General features: G+C 40.7%; 3 long non-coding RNA genes across 4 annotated transcripts; 1 reads left to right on the forward strand and 2 right to left on the reverse strand.

Annotated features, from left to right (window-relative positions):
• Positions 1 to 959: 959 nt before the first annotated feature.
• On the reverse strand, positions 960 to 10681 carry LOC118821555. Its single transcript, XR_005008346.1, has 3 exons — positions 10008 to 10681; positions 1514 to 1585; positions 960 to 1377 (listed from the first exon to the last, which is right to left on the reverse strand). It is a non-coding gene; the product is annotated as an uncharacterized LOC118821555 (long non-coding RNA).
• Positions 10682 to 11608: 927 nt separating this feature from the next.
• On the forward strand, positions 11609 to 15272 carry LOC118821371. Its single transcript, XR_005008333.1, has 2 exons — positions 11609 to 11872; positions 14654 to 15272. It is a non-coding gene; the product is annotated as an uncharacterized LOC118821371 (long non-coding RNA).
• A 923-nt stretch (positions 15273 to 16195) lies between these two features.
• Positions 16196 to 23442, reverse strand: LOC118821814. Of its 2 annotated transcripts, none has more exons than XR_005008360.1 (3): positions 23302 to 23442; positions 20526 to 20603; positions 16196 to 18407 (listed from the first exon to the last, which is right to left on the reverse strand). It is a non-coding gene; the product is annotated as an uncharacterized LOC118821814 (long non-coding RNA). The 2 variants fall into 2 exon arrangements; XR_005008361.1 differs by lacking the exon at positions 23302 to 23442 and adding an exon at positions 21449 to 21798.
• Between the last annotated feature and the right edge of the window lie 423 nt (positions 23443 to 23865).

Genomic DNA, 23865 nt, shown 5'->3' on the forward strand with positions numbered 1-23865 from the left:
ACACACAGACACACACACACTATCTAAGCCATGTGTCCTCCTGGGTCGTGGGGGGACACAAATATAGTTATGAAAAGAGACTGATATTATGCCTCATTTGCAGTACATAGAAACTGACATAAAGAGGAAGACAATAATAGTGCACAAACATTCACCACAACATGGATTATGTTTAAAGTTTATTCACAGTTTGGGTTTTTGTACAATTTCCTTTTGAAGAGCAAACAACATTTTCAAAAATGGCACAAAGAGCACCAGATAAGTGTGTGCTCAGTAGTGATAATGGGAGCAGAATAAAAGTTCAATTATATTTGCAATTTTTAAAAGTTTTGTAGATTTAATTTTTTTTTTTTGAAAAACTAAAAATATTTTGAAACTGATTTTTGACTTTAAAAAAGGTATAAAAGATAAACAAGATATACAGTCTCTTAGATTTCAGCAGTAGTACAGTACTTTTTTAAACCTTAGATGACAGAGTAGGTTTCACACAATTCAAGATAAAGGCACATATGCCAGTAATGAAGTCTGTGGCTGCAAAGCTCAGTATGAGGTGGTGATGTGGAGTGAGAACTTGTTGTTTCAGAGTTTCATACAATTTCACAAAGTTCTAGGGCTGGAATACTATTTTCATTGTTAATTTCAGTTTAATGTTTAGTCCTCATGAGGTCTTTCCACACCAAGTAGATGTTTATGGATTTTAACCCATTTTGAAACTTTCATATCAAGTTATTCTTTTACTCCTTTAAGTGGTAATGGTGACCAAGTTATCTTTTTTCTCTTAGCCAGTGCGACTCAGACTTAAACACAGTAACAAGGTAAAAGTTCAACATTTCAGAGAATTTAACCGACTCTCACAAGAAACAGACCTACAGCAGCGCTGTGTGTGGAGGACTTTGATGCTCTGCTTAGCTCAGAGCAAATAAACCCTGAGCAACCATGTGCTTTGAGCTGAAAGATGATATTGGTGCTAATGTGTATGTGTTCAAAACTTGGTGTGAAAAGGCCTTAAAGCTTTTTGTTGCTCCCTTTGGCACAACTGGGAACTGCTTTAATTTTAAAGAATATATACCTGTAAAATACCTATGGTTTAAAATTATGAAAACATCAATATTTATAAATGATTTTATCCTGATTTACTTTTTAAAATTAGTCATTGTCAAAGTCCTAGAGATATCTTCATTAGATGTAGCACTCATTGAAGCTAAGGCAAGTTTTGTAAAGTGCCTGTGTAATGAAGCATAACCAGGGGTCATCAAGCTGAAACGATGCTATTCGGATGCCATGTGGATTCTTCCTCCTCAAAATAGGGCCTTACAGAACTCTGGTAAGAAGATGCTGGTGAAGTTTCCTGTACAGAAAGGCTGATCTTACGTTCACCTGTTAACACACAGAGAATAGCACATTGCTCTTGAGACTGAGGATATTGACCATAGTTTAAATATCACTGTGTTATTTCAGTAGACTTTCTCCCAAAGGTCTACAGGAGCCTTAGGTGGATGAAAGCTGAGCATACCTGGTCCAACCCAGCAACAGCATCTGAAGAACCGGGGCAGTGCATAGAGAAATCGCTGAATCCCTGTGGTATCTAAGGTGAAAAATAGGGGATGATTAAGCTGCTGAATTGCACAACAGTTTGAGTGCAAGATTTTTCCCTAAAGAAAATCTTTCAGTATTGCTCTGGAATGCAGAATTCACCATGATTAGTATGAATGCAAGAAACATCTCAAACATACTGTCCTGTCCACACCCACATACAGTTTTTACTATTGTAACATCAACACTTCCTCTCCTCAGGGATATACAGGAATAAAGTTTGTGGAAGGAATGAAGAAATTCAGGCTCCAAATGTCCTGGCAGCACTAATCACTAATGCAAATATTGCAGGTGAAGGTAATCACTTAATTAACAAATACAGTGAAACATCACATTTAATCTGCTGACAATAAACATCTCACACATTTTCTGGCCCAGTGCACCTGGTTTAGGTAGAGTAATAGCTATAGTGTCTACAGGTTTTTCTTGTTTTTTTCTATAGGTCCTTCAAAAATAAACTAAAATTGAAACTTGAAATACCACAAAATTCACAGATTACACTGAAAATACGAAAAAAGACATCATAAGCATTTTCTTCTTTATTCTATTTAACTCTATAAAAACCTCCATAGCACTCAAAGCTGTAATCGATACTCCTTATTTATTTTTCCCTTTCCTCCTTAAATGATGCTGCAGTGTCAAAGTAGATGGCTTTATTAGTTTACATGACTAATCTGTAAAAAAGGGAACAAACGAAAAAAATCAAATGTTCATGTGTACTTCCATTGGAATGATTCAGAATTCAAAAATAATCTTACAATTAGACAACATGAATCTTCTTCTTATTTGCAGTTTGGTTCGCAAATCCTCAAAGCTGTAGTTTCTAAATTACTAAATTACTGTAGTTTATTCAGCTCTGCAGAAAATCTGCAATGACCACGATGCATTGTGTGTGTGTGTGTGTGAGTGAGAGAGAGACCTTCCAATTTAAATGCTGTTTTAACATGAAAAATTCTAAATACAAGAGAATAATCATTAATCATTACATTTAATCCAAATTCTACTGTATCTCTGTTAAAATGGTGTGAATTAAGATTGGCCTGCTATAACTAATACTTTTGATGGTGCTTTATTAGCTGTGTTATGCAGAGTTGGGGACTCCATAAGAAGCTCTTGTTAATTGAACGTTGGCTCGGTCATGTGAATGTATAGTAGGCCTGCGCACACAGGCTGAGTTTCTCAGTTTAAGAACTCCCCAGTTCAGAGTGAGAGAGTCAGTATGATTCAGAGAGTCAGAGTGGAGTTTGTCTCTAAGCAGGGCACAGTAAGATTCAGAGAGTCAGAGTGGAGTTTGTCTCTGAGCAGGGCACAGTATGATTCAGAGAGTCAGAGTGGAGTTTGTCTCTAAGCAGGGCACAGTAAGATTCAGAGAGTCAGAGTGGAGTTTGTGTCTAAGCAGGGCACAGTATGATTCAGAGACACAGAGTGGAGTTCGTGTCTAAGCAGGGCACAGTATGATTCAGAGACACAGAGTGGAGTTCGTGTCTCTGAGCAGGGCGCAGTATGATTCAGAGAGTCAGAGTGGAGTTCGTGTCTAAGCAGGGCACAGTATGATTCAGAGAGTGAGAGTGGAGTTTGTCTCTGAGCAGGGCACAGTAAGATTCAGAGAGACCGAGTGGAGGTTGTCTCTGAGCAGGGCACAGTAAGATTCAGAGAGACCGAGTGGAGGTTGTCTCTGAGCAGGGCACAGTATGATTCGCAGATGTAGGAGCCAGATTTGAGTTTACATTTATTTTCCTTGAGAGACGTTTATTTTGATTTAGATTTAATGGCTTTTCACTTGAGACTCTTATTTTGACACTTGCCACATGACACACCACCAGTTAAGGCATCTTCCTTAGGCCCAGGTACAGCCTCATAGCTTAGACATGTAAGACGTTGGGAACAAAGGTTTTTTTTGTTTTTTTTTAAACCACTTATGCTTATTGTTTAAAGCTTACTGCTTAACCTCTTCATTTGTCATTTTGAAAACTTTGTACATTTGGAATCTGCATTTTAGAAACCCACCTTTTTGGTTATTTTGAACTTTTAAGCAATTTGATAAAACCACTGCATACTTGCCTGCCTGACACAGAGTGGAGTTTGTCTCTGAGCAGGGCGCAGTATGATTCAGAGACACAGAGTGGAGTTTGTCTCTGAGCAGGGCGTGGTGTGATTCAGAGAGTCAGAGTGGAGTTTGTTTCTAAGTCAGGGCGCGGTGTGATTCAGAGACACAGAGTGGAGTTTGTCTCTGAGCAGGGCGCGGTATGATTCAGAGAGTCCGAGTGGAGTTTGTCTCTGAGCAGGGCGTGGTGTGATTCAGAGACACAGAGTGGAGTTTGTCTCTGAGCAGGGCGCGGTATGATTCAGAGAGTCAGAGTGGAGTTTGTCTCTGAGCAGGGCGCGGTATGATTCAGAGAGTCCGAGTGGAGTTTGTCTCTGAGCAGGGCGCGGTAAGATTCAGAGAGTCAGAGTGGAGTTTGTCTCTGAGCAGGGCGCAGTATGATTCAGAGAGTCAGAGTGGAGTTTGTCTCTGAGCAGGGCGCAGTATGATTCAGAGAGTCCGAGTGGAGTTTGTCTCTGAGCAGGGCGCGGTGAGATTCAGAGACACAGAGTGGAGTTTGTCTCTGAGCAGGGCGCGGTGTGATTCAGAGACACAGAGTGGAGTTTGTCTCTGAGCAGGGCGCAGTATGATTCAGAGACACAGAGTGGAGTTTGTCTCTGAGCAGGGCGCGGTGTGATTCAGAGACACAGAGTGGAGTTTGTCTCTGAGCAGGGCGCGGTATGATTCAGAGACACAGAGTGGAGTTTGTCTCTGAGCAGGGCGCGGTATGATTCAGAGAGTCCGAGTGGAGTTTGTCTCTGAGCAGGGCGCGGTGTGATTCAGAGACACAGAGTGGAGTTTGTCTCTGAGCAGGGCGCGGTATGATTCAGAGAGTCAGAGTGGAGTTTGTCTCTGAGCAGGGCGCGGTATGATTCAGAGAGTCCGAGTGGAGTTTGTCTCTGAGCAGGGCGCGGTAAGATTCAGAGAGTCAGAGTGGAGTTTGTCTCTGAGCAGGGCGCAGTATGATTCAGAGAGTCAGAGTGGAGTTTGTCTCTGAGCAGGGCGCGGTGTGATTCAGAGACACAGAGTGGAGTTTGTCTCTGAGCAGGGCGCGGTGTGATTCAGAGAGTCAGAGTGGAGTTTGTCTCTGAGCAGGGCGTGGTGTGATTCAGAGAGTCAGAGTGGAGTTTGTCTCTGAGCAGGGCGCAGTATGATTCAGAGAGTCAGAGTGGAGTTTGTCTCTGAGCAGGGCGCGGTGTGATTCAGAGACACAGAGTGGAGTTTGTCTCTGAGCAGGGCGCGGTATGATTCAGAGAGTCCGAGTGGAGTTTGTCTCTGAGCAGGGCGCGGTATGATTCAGAGAGTCCGAGTGGAGTTTGTCTCTGAGCAGGGCGCGGTGAGATTCAGAGAGTCAGAGTGGAGTTTGTCTCTGAGCAGGGCGCGGTATGATTCAGAGAGTCCGAGTGGAGTTTGTCTCTGAGCAGGGCGCGGTGTGATTCAGAGACACAGAGTGGAGTTTGTCTCTGAGCAGGGCGCGGTATGATTCAGAGAGTCCGAGTGGAGTTTGTCTCTGAGCAGGGCGTGGTGTGATTCAGAGAGTCAGAGTGGAGTTTGTCTCTGAGCAGGGCGCGGTATGATTCAGAGAGTCCGAGTGGAGTTTGTCTCTGAGCAGGGCGCGGTGTGATTCAGAGAGTCCGAGTGGAGTTTGTCTCTGAGCAGGGCGCGGTGAGATTCAGAGAGTCAGAGTGGAGTTTGTCTCTGAGCAGGGCGCGGTGAGATTCAGAGAGTCAGAGTGGAGTTTGTCTCTGAGCAGGGCGCGGTAAGATTCAGAGAGTCAGAGTGGAGTTTGTCTCTGAGCAGGGCGCAGTATGATTCAGAGAGTCCGAGTGGAGTTTGTCTCTGAGCAGGGCGCAGTATGATTCAGAGAGTCAGAGTGGAGTTTGTCTCTGAGCAGGGCGCGGTGAGATTCAGAGAGTCAGAGTGGAGTTTGTCTCTGAGCAGGGCGCAGTATGATTCAGAGAGTCCGAGTGGAGTTTGTCTCTGAGCAGGGCGCAGTATGATTCAGAGAGTCAGAGTGGAGTTTGTCTCTGAGCAGGGCGCGGTGAGATTCAGAGAGTCAGAGTGGAGTTTGTCTCTGAGCAGGGCGCGGTGAGATTCAGAGAGTCAGAGTGGAGTTTGTCTCTGAGCAGGGCATATATATATATATCTATATATATATATACAATAGTGTGTGTGTGTTTGTGTGTGTATATGTGTGTATATGTATATATATATATATATATATATATATATATATGTATATATATATATATACACACACACACACACACACACACACACCGATCAGGCATAACATTATGACCACCTCCTTGTTTCTACGCTCATTGTCTATTTTATCAGCTCCGCTTCCTATATCGGTGCACTTTGTAGTTATACAATTACAGATTGTTGTCCATCTGTTTCTCTGGAAACTTTGTTAGCCCCCTTTTACCTTGTTCTTCAGTGGTCAGGACCCCATGGACCCTCACAGAGCAGATACTATTTGGGTGGTGGATCATTCTCAGCACTGCAGTAACACAGACGTGGTGGCAGTGTGTTAGTGTGTGTTGTGCTGGTACAAGTGGCTCAGACACAGACACAGCAGTCCTGCTGGAGTTTTTAAACACTGTGTCCACTCACTGTCCACTCTATTAGACACTCCTACCTTGTCAGTCCACCTTGTAGATGTAAAGTCAGAGACGATAGCTCATCTGCTGCTGCACGGTTTGTGCTGGTCATCCTCTAGTCCTTCATCAGTGGTCACAGGATGCTGCCCAGAGGATGCTGTTGGCTGGATATTTTTGGTTGGTGGACTATTCTCAGTCCAGCAGTGACACTGAGGTGTTTAAAAACTCCAGCAGCACTGCTGTGTCTGATCCACTCAGACCAGCGCTACACACACTAACAAACCACCACCACATCAGTGTTACTGCAGTGCTGAGAATGATCCACCACCCAAATAGTACCTGCTCTGTGAGGGTCTATGGGGGTCCTGACCACTGAACAACAGGGTAAAAGGGGGCTAACAAAGTATACAGAGAAACAGATGGACTACAGTCTGTAATTGTAGAACTACAAAGTGCACCTATAGAGTAAGTGGAGCTGATAATATTGACAATGAGCGTAGAAACAAGGAGGTGGTCATAATGTTATGCCTGATCAGTGTATATATACAGCCCTATTTCCAAAAAAGTTGAGAAACATAAAAATAGAATGCAATGATGTGCGAATCATGTAAACCATAATTTTAAAGGGAAATACTACAAAACCACATATGAAATGTTGAAACTGATATGTTATTGTTTTTTGAAAAATGTATGCCCATTTTTAATTTTATGCCAACAACACATTCCAAAAAAGTTGGGATGGGGGGCATGTTTACCACTGTGTTTCATGTTTTCCCATTCTTACTTAACATAGGATTTCAGCTGCTCAGCAGTTCGGGGTCTCCTTTGTTGTATTTTTCATTTCATAATGTGCCAAATGTTATGAGTAGGCGACAGGTCTGGACTGCAGGCAGGTCAGTTTAGCACCTGGACTCTCTTACTACAGAGCCATGCTGCTGTAATGCATGCAGAATGTGTTTTGACATTGTCTCGCTGAAATAATCAAGGCCTTTCCTCAAAAAGATGTCATCTGGATGGCAGCATATGTTGCCAAAGCATGTATATATCATTCAGCATTAATGGTGCCTTCACAGATGTGCATGTCACCCATGCCATGTGCACTAATGCACCCCTATACCATCATGAATACTAGCTTTTGAACTGTGTGCTGATAACAAGTCTGATGGTCTTTAGCCCAGAGGACACAGTGTCCATGATTTCCAACAAAATTCAAATGTTGATTTGTCAGACCACAGAACACTTTTCCACTTCCTCTCAGTCCATTTTAAATGAGCCTGGGCCCAGAGACAGCATCAGTGTTTCTGGTTACTGTTTATGTATGGTTTCTTCTTTGCATTTTAGGGGTTTAACTAGCATTTGTAGAGGCAGCAATTAACTGAGCCCAAGCAATGATTTCCACTACAGAATCATGTCTATTTTTAATGCAGTGCCTTCTGAGGGCCCAAAGATCGCGACAAGCCAGTATTGGTTTTTGGCCTTGTCCCTTGCATACAGAGATTTCTCCAGATTCTCTGAATCTTTTAATGATATTATGTACTGTAGATGATGAAATCCTCAAGTTTTTTGCTCTTTTACATTGAGAAACGTTATTCTTGAATTGTTGCACTATTTGATCGTGCAGTGTTTCAAAGAGTGGTGAACCCCTCCTCATCTTTACTTCTGAAAGACGCAGCCTCTCTGGGATGTTCTTTTTATATCCAATCATGTTACTGACCTGTTATTCATTTATGCATAAATGAATGCAATTAACTACCTATTAAGTTATGCAATTAACCACCAGGTGTTTTTTTAGCATTACATAACTTTACCAGTATTTTGTTGCCCCTGTCCCAACTTTTTTTGGAAATGGGGGTTTATATATATATATATATATATATATATATATATATATATATATATGTGTGTGTGTGTGTGTGTGTATATATATATATATATCAATCCAGTACGTCTTTACGTCCTTGCGCACAGACTCATGGGAAATGAAGCATACAGCATCTTTCGTGTTCTTTTACTGCAGCAAACTGAGCTCCACTTTACTAATTTTCAAGGCTTTCCATGGTATTTTAAAGCTATGTGAACTAAGATGGTTAACTGTGATAATGTAAATAAAGATACTCTACAAATACACTGTTTAGCATTCAAGGAAAGATATTTGTCATATTGAATGACCGTTTAACGGCAGTGTAGCACGCCCTGTGCTACCCCGGGAGGATGAAGGACGCTGGAGGTAGGAGACATGGTTACAGCAGACATTTTACTTTTTCTCACAGAAAGCACAAAACCAAACAAAACCAAAAGCTGGCCACTCTTCAGTGGCTTCCAGGCTAGACTTGCTCAATGCTCATTGCTCGCCCCTTCTCCCTCTCTGTTCCCTCTGTGCTCGCTTTAAAGGTGCCCACGCTGCCAAAGCCAAATCAGCGTCAGCTCGTTTTCATTCTGGACAGCGAGAGAGCGCGAGAGAGTGTGAGAGAGCGCGAGAGCTGGCCCCGCCAGATGCGGGCCCAATGCGGTGCCCAGGTGACGGGACTCGGGTCCGTCCCCACAGTCCCCGCCGTTATCATAACTTATGCTTAACGATAATAATTAATACAAAACACTTATCATGGGCCAAATGATATGAGCGGCGTTTTTTAAGCATATGATTTTTTTTTTAATAATAAACGAACAAATGTTCTAATTAATTCAGAAAAAAATGACTTCTCCTAATATAAAATGATTTTGTTGAAAATGTTGCCGACACTAGATCCGTTAAAGCGGCTCTCATAAGGTGATGAACTGCTACGTGAAGCCCTGCGCTGGTCTAATGAGCTGCTTCAGGTGAAGACAGACGTTCAGACGTTCAGCAGAAGTTAAAAACTTCTCTTACGTGGGTGCTCACACTGCACGTGAAACACAACACCTACAAACGGTTCTGTCCATTGGTGTGTCTGAAATTGCCCCACTGAATTCATCAGGCACTTCCAACTAGACTGATTTCAAGAGAGTCATGAATCTAAATTTGAATGTTTTAAATACAACTGACTTTGTTTATGATATTACAAGTATTTACTTTAACCAATTTGCACAGAATAAACAGATTATTATGAATAAATAAAATAAATGAAAGATAAAAATGTTAAAATGAGAAAGAAAAAGGAAAGAAAGGAAGGAAGAAAGAAAGCCACTTCACTGCACGACTGCAAGTACTCACACTCTGCAGAGTGAAATTCTGGAAATCAGTGTTTTCGTCCGACCCTGTCTGAGAATATTAAAACGGGTCTTTGTAATAAGATGATCATATCAGAGAAATCCTCTGGACAGTTAGAGTCCTCGGGAGGAAACAGAGACTAACTAGGCTAACTAAACGCCCTAACAAATCAACGCATTAGTTAACACGACCGTCAGACAACCCTAACATCCTAAATGTGTAATAATCAGTGTGTTAATGTACCTAATAATCGAACACCGCAGTGTTTGCAATAAACACACGGTAAACTTAAAGTTTCTCCTCCATTTCAGGGGGAATCACTGAACAGCATTAGAACAGTATGTTAGTTACAGATCAAGATTAGTGATGCGTCTTTAAATCCACTAGACAGAATAAACTCAGACGCTGTGGACTGAAATTCTGGACAACAGCGTTTTTATCTGTCTATTGGTATCCGACCGGCTCTGAGAATTTAATAACGACCTGAATTCAGACCGTCCAGCAAGTAATCAATACCTAAAAAATCGTCACTTCTTACCTCTGCTGTCAGACTCCATAGGCAGCTCTTCGTGAACAGACTGACGATAAAACGGTTGAAATGTCAGTACAGTCCGCACAGTCCAGCTTTACACCCCAGCTTTCTCCCCTGCAGCGCAATCCTGGAGTGTCCTCCTCGATCTGGTGCTGATGGGTTGTTTCTGCTCAGTGCAGCTCACAGCGGAGAAGTCTGAATGGAGTTCCATGCAGTGTGCACAGGGATTGTGTTCACTTATTTCAGATGAAAGTTTTCCCGAGGAAAGTGAGGCTCCGCCCCCACCGGGAAGTTTTCCCGAGGTATATGAGGCTCCGCCCCCACCGGGGAGTGGGGAGTTTTCCCGAGGTATGTGAGGCTCCGCCCCCACCGGGGAGTGGGGAGTTTTCCCGAGGTATATGAGGCTCCACCTCACACTCCTCGGCAAAACTTTCATCTGAAATGAGCGAACAGGTGGCTGCAGGGAGAATTACAGCGGCCGAAAAAAACACCGTGCTGCTGGAGAGGAGTGCAGACAGATGTTATTGGGTGGTGCGGTCTGTTAACCTTATGGCGCGTGTGGTTTTGTCTGGCTGCTTCCTGTTGTCTACACATTATATCGCGACAGACAGCAGTCGCTAAAACGAGTTTGATTTTTACACTGTTCCTGAAATGAGTTCAGTGGAGTGTTTTTCAAAGATACCGGATCATTTAATTGACTATTCCTTTGTTTATGAGAAGTGAAGTGAGCAAAGACAGTGAAACAGTCGCCGTCTTGGTAGAGTGGCTGTTTAACGTCTTTGGTTTCCGCCATTGTCATTTTCTTCACTGAGCCGGTCCGGATATGAACGACTCCAGAGTCGAGACACCCGTGCGGCCGTTTCTCTGTCCTCTCGAGTTGCCGTGCGGCCGTTTTTCTCCTCTCGAGCCGCTGTGTTGCCGGGTGCCGGTTCTCCTTTGTGTCCGAGTCCGTGAATTTCAGATGAATTCCTTCGCTGGGATCATATCTGACCTGTGGAGGAAATGACCCGCTTTTACTGAAAGCAGCGGCGCCTCATAACTCACACAAAGACCTTTACCTGAAACTGACTTAATCTGACGTACACGACTCGAAGCTGAGACACAGGAACACAGCAGCTCGAGAATGTCCGGGATGCGAGTCGTGGACCGACCACGACACATTGGCTATGTTTACATGCAACGATTTTTTGCCAATCCGATTGAATACAATCCGATTACAGATTTAGACTGAGGTGTTTATATGCACTCTATTCAACAATCTGATGGAAAATCTTCGTTTACATGCTCACTACAAGTAATCCGATGCAAAATGACGCGCATGCGTGGAGTAGCGCTTAGAGTAAACGTTACCATGACAGCGAACATCACGTGAGGTCCAGACCAGTTTCTGCTCCGCCATGTTGCGCGGTGTAAACTTTCGCCGTGACGCGACGCACATGCGCAGAACATACTTACACGTTCCGATTGGAATGTAATCGGATTCAGGCGTTTACATGGCTATTATTCTTCTATTTAACGGATTATTTAGAAGTTTACCCACCTCGTTTAATCGGATAGAAATTGTATTCCGAATGGCCTCAATCGGATTAGACTATTCCGATTGAGGTGTTTACATGGACATATTCTATTCCGATTGAGCTATTACTCGGATTATTAACGGATTATCAGGCTGCATGTAAACGTGGCTACTTAAACGGAGCAGGTGGAAACGACGACTGTGTATTCGGCTAAGTGGATTTCAGTTGAATTCCTTCTTTGGGATTATGAGGCTCCGCCCTGCTACTCTCAGCAAAACCCGGTCCTTTGTCACCAGTGAACTGATCTCATGGACGCCTGGAATAAACTACACGTTCTCTGGTTTATCCACTCACGTATGTTGTGTACGAATATAAACGGCTCATTGTTTAATACAGTCAATATTCTCTTCGTTTAGTAATTGTGTCTGTATGCATGTAGAACAGCCTGTGAGATAAAATGAAATGAAACGAAACTGAAAGTTTATTATAGGACGTTATAATAACCTACAGGTAACGTGCCACATGTCACGTCTGTCCTCAGGGCCGGAGCAGATCACTGGGCCGCTCTAGGAGAAACATGGCAGATATTCAACACACACGAAAGCTAATGCTATGCGTATAAACATGAAGTTAATTTAATACTGTAGCTCTAGTGTACTTGCACTTTGTGACCTATTGTGTCACTAAACACTTAAAATAGAAACACGTCTTAAGTCAATTATGCCTTCAAATCTTGTTTCATTTCTTTAATAAATAGTCCCGTTACTATTTAAAACATGACAAAAATCTAAACACATGATCATGTTGTTTTGTGTCAAAAAAAAGCATCATTAAAAATTCTGGATGTTGGAGGATGGAGGGTTAAAACATCATAGTATAGTACGGCTGTAGCTGCTATTCCTTATTTGGTTTATTTGAAAATTTCTCCTTAATTCTTTCGTGCATGAACTTTATACCTATCTTAATACATGAAAACAAGATTTTCCCCATAAATGCTTTTATTATCGTTTAATGCTGATAATAATGTATTGTAAACGTTTTTATTTATTTTATTTTAAATACATATTTTAAGTTATTCATTTATCCATTCAGGTGGACATCGTGCATTTGAGAGTTCAGCTATCTGGACAATGTAACAGCCTAATCAGTGGAACAATCAATAGTCTGTATACCACAGAGAAAAAAGATCCTGATTGGATAGTTTTTGTGTTATCATGTTTCAACAAGATAACACTTTGGATTCAGTGAAAACAATGAAACACTTCAATGAAAATGAAGTGTACTGGGTCCCTCTGCAAATATCATATAATGTTTTAACATCTGCTATGTGCTGTGACAAATGTACTCATTTTTTCATTGCATTTGTTTGCGGCTTTAGTGAGCTGTGGAAAATCAAATGACAGTGAGCTGGTCAGTTATTGTGTACAGCTCAATGAAGCAGAGAAAAAGATGCAACAGATGCCATGATTTATGCACACAAGAATGCATGCAGTGTTTAGTGATTTTGGAGGTGATTTGGACACTTTTCTATATTTCAAATGAGACCTCAAAGAAAAACAAACAATAAACATAATGTGTGCAAAATGAATTTTTGTAGTAAAACACCGTAAATTACAAGAATAAAACAGAAAACCCCCTTTCAAATTTACGAAACAACAACAAAACGTTTATATCGGACACACTGTTAATCCTAATTGGTCATAGATTGTCAACACCATCGTAAAATAATCCTCTAAATAATTCTAACTCGCGAAACCTCTTAAATATGTGACGATAGTCGGTTTCTTAAAGTTTTAAACACGTCGAACAGCAGAGTGTTCCAAATGAACGTTACTGCAAACTTAAAGTGTCTCATGAATCACAACAGCAACCTCAGAACAGCACAGAACAGTCTGTTACAGATCACTCTCCGACCCACACAGGCTCTGTGACAAGCGTTATGAACAGTGGGGTAGTAAAGTTAGTGGTGCATCTCTAAAGCCGCTACGACTGAACACATTCACACGCCGCAGGTTGGGAGAGCTGAGGGGCGCGGCAGCTCCTCGGATTTCAGACTGTTTCACAGGAACTGCTAAAAATAGTATTTTCCCTCACCAGCCGCTTTTTGGGTGTGCCGCTAGAACACACACGGGTTCAGGTGCTACACAAACTGTACTAAACTCTTCTTTTTCTGTTGTGTGTTTTCTTTCTTCTTTGTGGGTTGAAAGACACCTTCACATATGACCTTTGTACACACAGATCTGTGTAATTACATATCTACACTCTTTAAAATTATGGTTCTTCAGTGGTTTTTTAGTAAAGACAATGGTTCTATACGGAACCATCATAAGTTAAAGAACTATTTCATGCTTATATGGTTCTTTGCATGGTGAAATTGTTCTTCAGATTGATGGAGAATATGTTGTATATGGTTCTATAGAGTACCAAAAAAGGATTCTGCTATTGATACAAGCTTGCCACAATGCAAGAACACTCTTGGGTGCCATATAGAACAAATGTCAAAAAGGTTCTATAGAGAACCATATGTTCTCCATCAATCTGATGGACAAGTTTACCATGCAAGTGGATCTTTGAGTGTTCATGATTCTATAAAACCATTGTATTTACTAAAAAAAACCCTTGAAGGACCATCTTTTTTAAGAGTGTACATTTACACCTGCAGCAAAACAGGAGATTTTATAAATCTATTGCTGTGTTTAACCTGTTTAGTTTTATCTGAATCATAATGGTATTTGTGATGATGTCAGGTAGCCAGGATATTAATTATCATTAGGTTATAAAAAGGTACAAATGTGTACTTTCCACCTGGGAAAAACGTAAGGTACACAATTAGACCTTATATCCACTGTACATTCACATTGTTTGTACCTTGATGAATGAAAAATGTACCTGCACAGTACCTTTATTTCTAACAGTGTACATGTTAAGACTGGATGTTGTAAAGACAGAATGTTTACTTACCTGATGTGACAGCACTATATAAGTGGGAGCCCAGGTGATCCTGTTCTTTTCTGGGTCTGGAAGGATCCATGGTGATCCAAGGGAAGCCTAGAATGATGTACTAATTATAATGACTATGACTGTAATATTGTATCAGTGTAATCATGTGTCTTATTCTCTGCTCCTGTCACCCAGGGAGAAGGTGTGGGATGACCCAGATCTTAAGGGGAAGACAGAAGGATGGTGAGAGAAAGCTGGTGTTATGGAAGAGTTCTGTGAGGCTTTGCAGCCCCAGACTCAGATCATCTTGAATAGACTGGTTCCAAGAGCATAGAATAGCAGGCATATGTTGATTTTGGGTCAGTGAGGTTATTCTTCAACTGCCTAGTTCTTTAATCTAATATTTTTCTGGCGAGTGTAAATATTTTGTATGTGAAGCTTTAATAAATTGAGAGCACTTTGGGGACTAGAAGCCATGATGTCATAGTGATGCTTCAGGGACCTGTGATCCACTCCACCATGGTTATGGTGTTATCATTACAGTATTCCTTTTTGTCTTTCTTTTTTTCTTCTGTTGATGCTTCACAAAGAAATTTTGTTTGATATGTGAATGTTGAGCTTGTGTCCCACTGTTATTCTGCTCTTGTATAAATGGTTTCACAATACACAAAGTGAAAGGTGGGTTCAGGTGGAAAAAAAGAAAGTATGCAAAGGAGTAAAAGGAATTTTAAAAAGCCAAATCATTTAGCGTGACGTCACTGTGTACATCATACATATGCTGTCTAGCATCTCAAAACTTAAAACACCTTCCCTTAATCCCTGAGACCTTCTTGTCTGTCTGTCACTATTCTGTATAGATTAAAACAACTTGAATTGAAAGTCAGCACTTTCAATCAGCTCTAACTTCTGTTATCCGACTCTCTAAGAAATGTTTAGTGAAGTAGGTGTTCTCACCTGTAAACTCCAGCCTTCCTACCTAACACCACAAACTAATTAACAGAACTAAACTGCAAACACTATTAGCTAGTCAGACAGGTGCAAATGAGTGCCTATTAGCAACAGTTAGTAGAACAAACATCATAGTTACGCAAGGCTGTCAAAGATAGTAAAAACAATGTCATGAAACATGACTGCTGTATGAACAGATGTTTGATTTAGAGACCTTCTGGTGATGCAAACTTGACTAGATAGCTAAATGACAAAATGCTTTGGAATTACTATGGATTCAACAGCAAATTGTTTAGGCTTCATGTTGGCATCATGAACACATTTGTTTAGCTTTTTGAAACATCATGAATTAGCAAAAGGATTCAATACACAATTATATGACTGAAAATTGGTGGGATATGAGGCCCAGTTCAACCCCTGTACTTTAGTGGAAATCCAAAAGTATCCACAGTATATATAAGTAAAAGATGCATATTTGAGCAAGTAAAATTAGAACCTTTCCTTTTAGGTGGTGTATAATTATACATAAATAATACTCACACATGAGATTATTACAGTATCACAGTGATACTGTAATATAATGCTGTCAATATGTAGCCTTATAAAGAGACAGTTTTGTACTGCATTCAATATACAGTACAACATACAATATGTAATTACTGTACATAAAACATTATAGTGTGCTATAATTCTTAATTACAGTAACTACCTGTCAAATGTGCAGCCAGTGAGTCACTTTGACAGATTAATTAATCAAAATGTGAGTTTTAATTACAATCAAAACAAATATGAAAATTCAACACATATGGTATTTATTTCCACATACAAATAGAGGCAAAAATACATGTCTACAAATGAAATGAAATACAGAAATGCATTACTTGAAAAAGCAAAGCTTTGTTAAAAAGGGAAACTGGAGTAAATTCTAAAAATGGTAACAGTAATGCAGTCTGTCTACCCTGCGATGGACTGGCAACCTGTCCAGGGTGTGTCCTGCCTTCTGCCCAGTGGCCAGAAGGATAAGCGGGTTGGAAAAAGTGTGTGTGTGAGTGTGTGTAACAGTAAACCATGTATGCTAGTTTGACATCCAACAAATGAGAGCTTAACACAGTTGTAGGCAAAGCTATCATTTCATATCGCACAGCTTGTTAGCACAAAGTATGACAGAAGAAGAAGGATTATGACTGACCATATCAAATCTTTTATATGTGTAATGACTATCCAGTGTTAGTAACAGTCCCCTTTTGCAAACATAGTGAGAAAAAAAAGCTCAACATGCTGGAGCAAGTAAACAACAGTGCTGTAAAACATTCTCACAGGGAGCTCTAGAAAAAAAAAGCAACGTAACACAGAAAAATTCAGTTTGTAAAGTGTCTGTGTCATGGTGCAAAAGTTCAGAGGCCATCAAAGTGAGGTGATGCTGATTAGATGGCACGTGCTTTCTTTCTTCCATAAACCAGGTGGCCCATGTACCACAACATTGCACATCAATTTACACATTTGTGGTTCTTCTGAAACTATGAAAGTAACACAAATTGTGGATGTTAAAAAACTAGACTAATAGTGTAAAAACACATTTAAAAAGTACAAAACGTAGTACAAATCATTCACTGGTCTTGTATTATGGAATACGGCTTAACCTACTGTGAAAGAAGACAGACATTATTATCAGGTTAAAAAAAATAGACAAGATTAACAAATGTTGAAACTACAAAAGTTGTACAAATCATGTTGTAAACATGAAAAGTCCAAAAAAGTGCTACTAAGAAAAGGCAGCCAAGGAAAAGTTAATTATAAGATCTGTGAATGGGTGGGAAAGAACATCAGTCAACTTCACTGGTCTTGCATTAAATAAATGGAATAAAGCCTAACTTTAGGTCAACGAAGACAGTGATATTACTGGGCGAAAAAAAATAACTAGACAAAATAACACCAACATTTATTAAGAGAAATTAAGAGAAATTAGTAATATCTCTGCACAATTCCTTTTCATTTTTGGAAATTATTATTCAAATTACAGTGTCAGATATAGCAGCATATTCAGGACAATAACATCACTAACTTCATGGCTATGCAATTCATGGCTTGACCCAATAATCACTGAATCACTAGTTGTTCATCTGACCCAGTGCATGCTCTTTAGGCAAAAAAAAAGAAACCGACTTGATTGCTCTGCTCTTGAATCTTGCCTACATCTTTTTCCATCTTGTGTATGTCAATCACTGTCCCACTGTAAAACCATGCCTGACAGCCCTATCTTTACATTCATTTTCTCTGGAAGTGCAAAATCCTAGAAATCCTAAAACACAAACCATTACCTGAGCTACAGATATCTTTGGTTACAATGTCCTGAGAGTCATACTTTGGCTCCAATACATATGTTCTAAAACCTGAGATGACTACGTAAACTAGTAGGCCCCACATCATTTAAGATAAAGGCACTTATGCCAGTCTAAAAGTGTACTGTCTACATAAAACATACTAAATGGATATTTAACTTTGGTGGGCACACAGCAACACAGTAGCTTGTGCACCATTAGTGTTGTGCTTCATACGGCTAATGATGCAACGATGGAATCACAACAGGAGACAACACTTTTTTACTTATAGTGAGCTGAAAAAGCTCACTGTGAGATGGTGACAGGAAACCAGCACTGATTTTCAGTGCTTCATACATCACCATCTCCATTATCACCTCCATCACTGAAAGAGAAGAGTCGAAGTCCTCAGTTTTAAAGCTGGTAACAGTCATAGGTAAGCTATGGTGAGGTGTTGTGGTTTGATGGCTCATTTCAGAAGTGCTTTGCTTTGCAGCTAAGGCAACAAAGGATAATACTTCATGGTTTGCAAAGTGGTGCACAGTCCACTGGAGGTCATCAAGGTGAAGTGATGCCGTTTGGATGCCATGTTGTTTCTTGCTGCCCAAACCAAGGCCTGACAGAACTGTAGTTAGGAGATGCTGGTGAAGTTTCCTCTACAGAAATGCTGGGCACAGGTTCCTCTGTTAACATATAGAGAACAGCAGAGTTTAACTATTGATTGTAATGTAAATATATTTGTATTCTTTCAATAGACTTCTCCTATTGGTCTATGGGAGGCTTAGTGTATGAAACGAAGAGGGAGGGATCAATGGAATCATTAATTAGCATTATTAATTGGTTAATAAGTTCATAATGTTTTAACTCTCAAACACTGCAAAAGGTTTACTGTTAAGCTAGTCTCACAGTAGTCTCTCAAGAGAGCTATCATATTGGTTTGAACTTTAAGCATTGAAGAGTAGCCCTAAACTTTTAGATTAACCATAAGCATAATTTTAAAGTGACAAAGATGTTTTGATTCCCAACAGGCCGAGCCAATTTTGTGAGAGAAAACATCACTCCAGGCCTTCTGGAGGTCCTAGATACGCCACTGACTGTGAATATGAATGGCAGTGGGTTGTTATAAATAGAAAACAGCATCAGCAGCTCTACACCAGTCTCTCTGAGAGTCACTGTGAAACAGCTAAAGGTGACTATGTGCTAATATGTCTGTCACAAACTCTGTCACAAGTAAAACATGTATGAATGTATTATGGCGTCGGCCAAGGCCGCTGCTGTGGAGAGGTTAGGGGGTGTGGCCATGCAAAGTGGCTCTCGGGAGGCAGAGCACTCCAGGTGTAAAAAGAGACATTTGTTGTTGATGTCGCTGTTATGAGTGAAGTAGTTGGGTTTTTTGTAGCAAATTGTGTCCTAGGAGGGGCCTTGTGTATGTTCGTCTGCCCTCATTGTGTATCTGGTCCTCCCATGTTACGCATCCTTGTATTGCTTGTTAGGGTTAGTGCTAGGCTGGGCATTTCCCTGACTCTGGTGAAGTTATTCAAGATATAAGAGCATTTTCCTAAATGCACAATGTTGTTTCCGTCTTCCTCTGTGCTGATGCTACACTATTTTAGAAGCTTCAAATGTCTGTCTTTAATCTAGAGCAGCTAAAAATGTTCATTCAACTAACAAAATACTAGAATTCCATAGGGACTGTTTTTGCTAGTTTTGAGATCAGGTTTTGGCCATTAAAAAAAAAATCCATTATCACATAACATACAAAACTCTAAAGACACATGTAGGTTTTGGATAGCAAAAAAATGGCTATGTTTGTATTATAGACACAGTAACCCTTGGTTCCCATCACCACCACTGTAAAGAAATTTCAGTCAGTATGTTTTCTTACAATAAACCATTTTACATCAAACAATGACTTTGTTTACATCTCAACTGAATTACACATAAATGGATGATTTCTAAAGATTCAATGTATGACCTTTTTTCAGTCTAGCTCCTATATATTGTTCTGAAAGGCTTGGTCACTGCACACAGAGTGAGTAACTACTTGCTAAAGTTTGTTCCCCATAGCACTGATAAAAAGCTGCTGCATGGAAGTGTATTCACACACAGGTGGAAAACCAGTCAGAGTTCAACTTACACAGTCCCATTAAGTTGTGATCAGACTGCCCATGTACCTGAGGCTGAGACTAAAATAACAGAAACTTATGGCAACAATTAGCTAGCAAGCTGCTGTATACTACACTATGGTAAAATTACTATGATTGTGATTACTATGATTACGATGACTGTGTAGCTGGCTACATATTGTAAAATGAAGTACAGTACACTTAAGAGTGCTGTAAAACCAATCATAGTATTCAGTACATGCTTAATAGACCCAAAGATAGACCAGTGAGACTATTATATAAGGGAAAACAAATTTTAAATGCTTTATAAATATATATTAGTAAACTACAAAATAAGAAATTAATGTATTGCAAAAAACAGTGCTAATTTGCGTTATTCAGTCATTATTTTTAAAGGCATGTTATTACATTTTTTAAACATTTTTGCAAAACATCTGAACATTTACTTTTGCTGAAATTCAACAACGTAATAGTAATTCAAACATAAAAACAATCTGTGATCTTTAAATTCACACGGAAGTGAAGAAGAACCCTATAAAACGTCACTGTGCTGAATAATCCGATATACAGTGAGCTGAAACAAGCATTCAGACACTTTTGCTCATGTTAGTAAGTGTACGCCGGGCGCCTGTATCAGCATGAAATGTTTTCTAAACCTGGAAACTGTGTCCTTACCTGACTCAACCGAGCCAGTGCATGTGACGAGCTGGAAGACCGCGTGGAGAAAGCGTTGAAACCCAGCAGTGAAGGTATCTGCAGTTAAAGAAAGGAAGGGGGAGGATAATTAGACAACTGAAATACACACCAGTGTGATCTTTCCACCATGGTTATACCAAAACACATCAGTCCCCGATACTTCTGGCAGTGTTTGGCAATGTGTGTAGCATTCCTGTTTAAACCTACTAATAAAACACACTGTAGCCAGCTAAACAATCATATCCCATTACACCGCTGAGTGCTACACAACTGATTAGTGATATTCCTCAATTAAGTTTTCATTTCAAAATGTTTGTATTCAGTAACACTACAGGGGCAGATTTAGTGTTTATTTTTTTTATTTTAGTTATATTTTTACATTAGCTGAGTGCCACAGCTGCAACATAATAATAATAATAATAATAATAATAATAATAATAATAATAATAATAGTAATAATAATAATAATAATAATAATAATAATAATAATTATTATTATTATCATCATCATCATCATCATCATTATTATTATTATTATTATTATTATTATTATTATTATTATGTCTTGGCAAGTGAAATCATCTTAAATCTAGGCGTTATATCTAATATTTCATTACTACTTAACAGAAATGTTATTAAGTAAAAGTATCTCACTACATTGGGAGATAATTTTCCTTTTTACGAAAAGATGCTTGAAACAAGCACAATAGTCTGCCAATATAGTCAGATAATTTGGCACAGAGCAACAGTAATTAACTGTTTAACTGTTGTAGCTTCGTTAGAAAATGTGTACGAGAGAGAGAGAGAGACAGAGAGAGAGAGACAGAGAGCGAGAGCTCTAAATGTAGATTTTGACGGACTGCGCGCTCCCACGTCTGTAAAGATTACGGCACTTTTCTCACCTATAAAACGACCCGCACAAAGGGCTCCAGGTTATTTAAATCCTCTGTGAAATGCCGTGTTGGTAAACAGTCGGTTGTATCCAGTGAGGAAGGCGCTGTTTTGGTTAAGCGCGCAGGAAACTTTTACTCCCGCGATCCGACTGAAAGCGAAACCGCGGCCCAGTTCGGGTGCACGACGAACATTTAACCTCAAACACGGCAGAAAAAGTCCATCCAGTGTAATAATGACGCTAATCACACAGTGCGAGCAGTGAACGCAGGGTGGATTTAGGATTGAAGAAAACAGGATCGAACTGAAATGTTCACACGGGGTTATTTCCTCTTTCTGGGCATCAAGCTACGTCAAAAGCACCGAGCTTTTGATGTAACGACAGTACGTAAAGACGTCTGAAGTGTTGTATGAATAAGGAATCCCTTTCTCCTTTATTGTGCGTGCTCTGTAACCCACGGCTTCACTAAATATACGGACAGGACATGCGGATCCACATTATGAAAAGACTTTTGAAAGACTGAAGTCTGACACCCTCTCACGTCTAAAGACAGTGTCACAGCTTTTAGTCACAAATTATGATTTTGAAAAGACAGGAAATCTTGCAGTGTCAGTATTTACAAGACTGCAACTAGACTTTTGACATTATTTCCCATCATGCACCTGGTGGAAATATACAAGCAGAGAAACCCTTTTCCTTCCACTCTATAGTGGTACAGATGGGAAGATACATTGGCTGAGCATGTAAAGATCTGGGGCTCAGCCCTGTTCACTGTAGAACTGTATATTCTGGCAGATCATCACCCAGAATCTTTTAATTAACCTGTAAAATGTGCAGTTACTTTTTTAATTTAACATAAAGATTTACACATCAACACAACATGCAGCGAATCAGCCTTGTTGATTGGATATTGTGAACTAAACCATAAAAAACAAACAGTGTAACAGAAAGCAAAATAAATAAATAAATAAATAAATAAATAAATAATAATAAAAATATAAGGAAAAAATGGAAATGATTCTTCAATAATGGCATTCTTAAAGTCCTGAAATATTAAAGCAGTCAGTTTACATTTTAAGTTAATATGATTATTGTATTAAAGTGGAGCAGATTTGCCGTTTTTACAGAGATTTCAGGCACTCACACGTACATTCTCTCTCTCTCTCTCTCTCTCTCTCTCTCTCTCTCTCTCTCTCTGTTACTTTCTACCGCGTCGCGCGCATGCGCTCGCCCTCAAGCACTCACGCGCGCACCTGGCGCGTCGCTATTTGCATGAGCCAAGACTTAAAACTTACGATACTATTAAACACGGTTGATTTTGTCACAGCGTCAAGACGAGAAAAGGACTGACTTAAGACCACCATCTTGACCACCTTACACTAAACGATCGAGAAGACTCGAGCGCGACGCAACTCTAGCAAGACTCTCATGATTTTATCCCGACATGGATATTTGTCTGCGAAATCGCTTGAAAGTCGTTTGGTGTAAGGCATTAGCAGACAGAACAGACCGTTTCATTCGGGTATTCAGCCGCAGCCACACAGAGATCTCTCACTGCTCCCGAACAAAACCCAGTAAACACCGCTGCACACCTAACGAGTCACGTCCACTTCACGAGCACTCACAGAACACAGTTGCAGATTAATTCAGACCCACACCAGGCTCTGTCTTCAGACATTTTCAGACTCTGGTCAAACCAGTGTCCCGCACTGAGAGGCCGAAGCTGGGCTGCAAGTTTCTTATTAAACCTGCAGAACAAACTGCGGTGCAAACTCGTCTTCGTCTGTCGCTATTCGTCCGTTCTGGTCATATTAAACAATTGTAAAGTAAGACTATCCCGCTAATAATCTGTACTAATATTACCTCTGATGTCCGGCTCCATGAGAAGCTCTTGGAGAAGAAGTGAACAGTGCTGTGATGAACCGTTTGTGCTGTCTGGCTTCGCTGCTGCGCTCCTTTTCTCAGAAACCATGCACAGCGAGAGTAGAGCCGAGCTACGTCAAGACTCTGCTGTAGCGTGTCATTTTGGGCGGGGTTACTAATGCTACGGCCAAAACAAGAGAGCCGGTTGTAGCCGAGATGTAGCTGTGCCGTCCCCCTTTGCTCCGTCACAGTAATGACGGAAGTACGGGACAGCAACCTCTGCGCCGGTGCACACAGCGGAACACCAACCTCTGCGCCGGTGCACACAGCGGAACAGCGGCCTCTGCGCCGGTGCACACAGCGGAACACCAGCCTCTGCGCCGGTGCACACAGCGGAACAGCGGCCTCTGTGCTGGTACACACCTCAGAACAGCGGCCTCTGTGCTGGTACACACAGCGGAACAGCGGCCTCTGTACCCGTACACACAGCGGAACAGCGGCTGTCCCAATAGATTTAGGTTGAAACACAGAAATTCATAAGCCATGTCAGCCAGAGCTGTACCA

This window comes from Colossoma macropomum, unplaced genomic scaffold, assembly GCF_904425465.1.
Source record: "Colossoma macropomum unplaced genomic scaffold, Colossoma_macropomum, whole genome shotgun sequence".
Classification (NCBI taxonomy): domain Eukaryota; kingdom Metazoa; phylum Chordata; class Actinopteri; order Characiformes; family Serrasalmidae; genus Colossoma; species Colossoma macropomum.